The sequence below is a fragment of the Acomys minous genome (assembly GCF_964271855.1).
Source record: "Acomys minous genome assembly, chromosome: 9".
In the NCBI taxonomy this organism is placed as follows: Eukaryota; Metazoa; Chordata; class Mammalia; order Rodentia; family Muridae; genus Acomys; species Acomys minous.
In genome coordinates, this window is record NC_140490.1 from 54,546,894 (window position 1) to 54,552,838 (window position 5,945).

Below are 5,945 nucleotides of genomic sequence, written 5' to 3' on the forward strand. Positions count from 1 at the left end.
AGAGGGAGAGGTGAGTATCACTCTGGGAATACCCCTCAAGAGGAAGGCAATGGGAGCACTGTCTGTTTTCCCCGCCTGATTTTTGCAACAATGAGCTCATGTGCTTGCTTTGCAGTAAACAATGTATTTGTAACCATTGCTTTTGGGGGTTCAGTGGGCTTCATTAGCAACAGGACTCTGTGTATCTGCTGTCTCTAGTACAAATTCAGAATACAGTTTCCTTTAAATATATTTAGATGGGATACATTACAGGATGCAGGATTGTTTTCTAAAGAAGAGACAGATGGTAGAGGCATCTGCAGCCATTGCTGGAGGTCACGCCCAGAGGATTGTCATCTCAAGAGACCATAACATCTCCCAGATATCAGGAAACAACTGATTTTTGATCCTGCACTGGAGCTTGAGCTCACCTAAACTAGTAGCCAAGAAACTCAATTTTGGAGACCCAGCACAATCTATTTTCTTGAGCTATATTATACAAAGGAAGTCCACTCTAAATACCCAATTGGCTTAAAAGCAGCATCATAGTTTTCATTTATTGACAATGGATAACTGTGACCTCCGACACAGGTATTGATTAGAATATTGTGAGCAGGGTTCTGAAGCTCTGCCAGACCCAAGCATGCACCTGGCTGCAGACACATCACACTGTCTTGGTGGGAACATTATCAAATGCATATAGTGACTTAGGAGAAATGATGAACAACCCATGTGTTTATTTGTAACCCAGCACATTCTCCCAAGTACAAATTAGGGTTCAGGAACCTTCCCTTCACTAGAGATATAGTTTGTTCTTAATTTACAGCATCTAGAACTCTGAAAACAGAAGCCACCCATGGTACCACATACCTGTATTCCTGGATTTTAGGAGGAAGAGACAAATGTATCTACTGTTCAAGATCATCTTCAACTGCATAGTGAGTTCAAGACCAGCCTGGGCTACAGAAGGCCCTGTCTCAAAACAACAGTAAAATATTATGAAATATTATCATTATATTTCTGATGTGTGGAAAAGTTGATATCAGATATCAGATATATAATATAACCTATACATATATGTATATATATATATATGTTATTAAACAAAGGAGTTAATATAGAATACTGGTTTTGTGATACAACAAATGAGTTAAGCCTTTTCCAATATCATTATGCAAAATGGTTCACATCATTTCATAGGAGCATGTTATTATCCCAATTAAATTTGGCATAGTTGGCCTGGATCAATGCACAAGCCATGCCCACTCACAGAATCACAATAAAAAAAACACCTCTTAAAACTCTAGGGGCACTACGCATCTGCTTGGTCTGGCCGGCATTTAGAGTGTCAGCGTGTGCTTTTCTTTGTCGGTGCCTTGGTTGCTTATGTTCTCCTATAGTCACTTGCAGGATTCTTTTCACATGGCAAAGGCATCAGTGTGCTAAGCGCAGTGCAGTGTGGGAAGGGTTGAGTTAGTCTAACAACAGGATTATGTGGGACTAAGTCATGGAATGCCATGCTTGGTGCCTGTCACCTTTGACAATATACATGCACAGGACTTAACCTGGAAAATATTCCATTTGTTCTTCACTTCCCTAGATGAACAGCTTCATAATAAGGGAGGGGACAAAAAGCTCAAATGCAGCAAGTCTTAGTGCCTCAAAATCATCTGGTGACAGAATGACAACTCCCTGCCCAAAGTTGACATGAAGATACACGGGCATCAGAAGACAATGTAAGTTCAAACCCTTGGCTTCTTAACCTTGACTGCAAGTCTGAGGTTTACTGTAATCTTGGCTTAATTATACTTTAGGAAGTATATAAAGTATTAAACATTTCTGCAAAATAAACTAAAATGTGGTACTAAAGAGCTATAGAAATAATCTTCTATGAAGTTTCATGACATAGGGTGATGGGTGAGTCATAATCAGTGGGACACTGAGAGAATGCATCCCTAAACACTCTTGCAGGGACATCAAAGGAAGTAGGAATTTTAAGTATTTAAAGAGATCAATCTATGCTTCAAGCACTGAGAAGCCCTGTGCTCTGGAATTTGCACAGATTTCGTAGCTACTCTGCACACGTCAGCTACCACTTTTCTGTTTCAGGCTCACACCCATCCATCAGACAAGCAGAAGTAATCCCGCTTGAGCAGACTGATGAGAACCAGACCTACCCACACTGGATTAGATGTCGGGATGTTACCGACCTCAGAGGTCGTCATTATTGAGTCCCTAGGCATAGAGAACAAAGGCTCATGGGTTGATTCTTGGCTAGTCTGGGGTTGTGTTTACTCACTACATTATGTGCATGTGTGAGAAGATATATTACAGAGGCCAAACATACAGAGAAAACATCTCTTCTGCTTTGTGGATGCATATGCATATGCATGTTGTGTGCACAAGCATGTATGTACAGGCATCAGTGCCTGTGTAGATGGAGTCAGAGGTTAGGTTGGATGTTTCTCTCTCTCTCCCTCCACCTTGTGCTTTGAGTCAGTGTCTCTCAATGAACGTGGAGTCCACTAATGGCTAGGAAGGCAACCAGTGCATCTGAGGTTTCTTCTTATCTACTTCCCCAGGGATGACACCACGTGTGTGCCACTAAGCCTAGAATTTTACTTGAGTGTTTAGAATCTGAACTTAAGTCCCTGTGCTTGCTATGCCGAGTCATCTCCCAAGCTCAAGGCTAATAATTATGGAATGAATTAGGAAAAGGTGAAGTCAGGGACATGGGCCACCTGTGAGAGCCTGAGCTCCCCTGTCTTCTGAAGGTCAGCGTCGCCACCTACCCTGTGACCGAGCTGGAGTCACTGCATGTTCTCATACTGTTCAAGCAAATAGCTGAGAGTGCATTGAAATATGAGATCTGAATGCATCCTGGCCTTGCTAGGGAGTGTCCTTCTGCTTCTGTGGGAGGGGCTTTTGGACCACTGACACTGTCACAATCTGGGAACAAAAAACTCACTCAAAATAGAATTTTAGCCTGTTGTAGAAGATCACGCATGTAATCCCGACACTATGAGGCAGACTCAGAAAGATTGTGAATTCTAGGCTAGCGTGGGCTTCAAGGTAAGACTGTGTTTAAAAAACAAGGGAAGAAATTAAAAAGCGGCTTAAGTGTCCTAATTCTTAATATATCCGTTGAAATAACAACATATATTCCTTTATATCACGAACATGGGCTAAAGTTGCTTTTTAAAAAAAAAACAGCTAGTGTTTAATGAATTAAAATCATTGCTGGAGAAAGGGAAAAAGAAAGCATACAGAAGAAGTCCTCTCCTGGGAGTCCTAATGCTGTGGGAAATGGGCACACTATAATGCTCTAACAATGGGGCAGAGGAATGGAAACTCTTCCAGATTCCTAAAGGCGCCATAACTCATCCGGGCTGGTCTTGTCACCAAGTGCACACTATCTGCTGGGAGTTCGGATCCAGAGTCAGGGCGTAGCCAGCTTATGTAGGTTATAATTTCATGCTGGATGGCCCAGAAAAAAGCTACAAGAGGAAGGGTTAGCTCACAGGCTTTGTTTTCAGAGTTTGTTTTCAGATTCTCTCATTCTCCCGTTTCCCATCAGACATGATATCCCAGCATTCACTCTGCCAGTGATAACTTGCCAGCCATCCAACCCTGCAAAACAACAAGGCAGGAAACAAGTAAGTAGCGTTTGGTCGGACTTCCGAGAAGATACATTATAGCAAACTTGGATGACAATTGGAAAGTTGAGCTGACCAGAAGTGCTGTGTGTGGCAGGCATACAATATCGTGTGAAGTGAGTGCTTTGAATTAGAAGAAGCACAAACTTGGCATAATAGCTACTATATTCAAAGACAGCTCAGATATATTTGTTGGAACTGTGGACCAAAATAGAATTGCAAATATATTAGTGAACAATAATGTTTTTGTTTCCATTGCACTGAACCAAAGAGAGCAAGCAAGTTCTACATCAATAAATACTATTTCCCAAGGAAACTATGTTGCAAGATCTCAGTTAGGATGCTGCTATTGGCCAATGCCCAGACCTCTCTCACCACAAACTCAGAGATGGAACACCAAGGAGAACTACCAAGACATCAACATGCAAGAAAAGTCAGAAGAGTTTTGTTTCCTTGATGTTGTTGTAATCTTGACACCTGTGTTATTCTGGAGTGGTGAAGGCCTCCATTATCAGAGAGACTGGTCTGGGAGTCTTGTTTATGTCTTCAGCAATCTTTGCAAAGAATGTGGTATCCTGAGCAGCATAGTGTCACACACCTTTGTGCAGGGCGCTAAAATTGGGGCCAGCTATCCAAACTCCACAGAATTGTCGGAAAGTTTTTCTGGTATGTACGTCTTCTCAGAACTTAAAGTGGCCTGTGTGGGATATTTACATTATTATTATTATTATTATTATTATTATTATTATTATTATTATTATTGTGCAAGGTGCAGGAGAGAGAGAGAGAGAGAGAGAGAGAGAGAAGAGAGAGAGAGAATATGAGAGCACAATAAAGAAGTGATCTTGGCAGAAGATTGGTTTTCTTAAATTATTTTTACACACTTCATGATTAATTATTGACAAAAATCTCTTGACCTGTGTCAATGCCTGTTTTCCTCCTAGCAAAATAAAATCAGCAGAACAGAGAATCTACTTGCTTTGCAGGAATATTTGTGAAGCTCTGCAGAAAATTGCTTTAATTATTTTTATAGCCTGTTTATTATGTCTTCAAGAATTTTCTATAATGTGTTTTGATCTTAATCCCCTCCTCTCCTTCAATATGCATCGTCTTTGCTCTTATCTCTCTACTACCCAACTTTAAGTTTGTTGTTTGTTTATTTTTGTCCCATTAAGTCTAGTTCTTATTGGCCAGCTTCACTGGGAGAAGACCAGTGAGACTGTGATTGACCAACCATGGGTCATATCATTAAGAAAATCTATTCTTTTCATCTCCCAGTAACTAGAAAATATCAAAAACTTCTCAGCTAGTACACATACACACACACACACACACACACACACACACACACACACACACACAGTGTCATACAACTTTTGTGCAGGACACTGAAATTGGGGTCAGCTATCCAAACTCTACAGGAGTATGTGAAGGTTTTTCTGGTATACACATATTCTCAGAACTCAAAGTTGCCTGAGTGGGAGATTTTCTTTCCATTATTATTATTATTATTATTATTATTATTATTATTTGTGGTGATGTTATTTTATTATTGTTGCTGTTGTTATTATTATTAATTGAGAGAGGTGAGTGCAAGTGTGTCTACCTTCATTTCAGTGTTGGGATTTTATCTTGCTTGAGTTTTATGGGCTTTATGCATGTTGTCATAATCACTGTGAGCTTCCATATGCAACTGCCTTGTTGTGTCCAGAACAGTATGTCTCTGAAGTTACACCCAAGCTCTGGCTCTTCAACCCTTTCCACAAAGACCTTGCAGCCTTGTGTGGAAGAGTGGGATACGTCCTCTCCATTTAGGGTTGAGAGCTCCAGAGTTTCTTATTCTCCATACGTTGACCAGTTGAGAGACTTTGTCTTAATTGCCATGTACTGCCAGTAGAAGCTTCCATGGAACTGACTGAGAGATGCACTGATACACGCATGCTAGCGAAGAAGTCATCATCAACTTTACTCAGCTGGGATCCCTATGAACCAAAGCAACAATTACCCTAGCAAGATATGTCCGCTGGTAGGGCAGTGACAGGAGGCTTCTGTGACTATCCAACCACCTTCTGATTTGCTACAAGGTGTTTTCCACCTGTACCCGGTGCTGTGAACAATACTAAGAACCTGTGGCAAGGTAGGTCTTAGGTCCTAATAACAATACTATTATTTTGCTCAGTGGACATAACTTTTAGTTATTTTGAAGAACATTTTTAAATGTCCTGAAAATGATATACATTTATAAGTTGAAAAAAATCAAAGCAAGACATATTCAAATTAACCCTTTATATCTTAGCCATTTCAATTGAA

At 40.5% G+C, this 5,945-nt stretch overlaps 1 long non-coding RNA gene across 1 annotated transcript; it reads left to right on the plus strand.

Moving 5' to 3' along the window:
- Nucleotides 1-871: 871 nt before the first annotated feature.
- On the plus strand, nt 872-5,736 carry LOC311606119. Its single transcript, XR_014782214.1, has 4 exons — nt 872-917; nt 1,580-1,715; nt 3,557-4,301; nt 5,533-5,736. It is a non-coding gene; the product is annotated as an uncharacterized lncRNA (long non-coding RNA).
- Nucleotides 5,737-5,945: the final 209 nt, after the last annotated feature.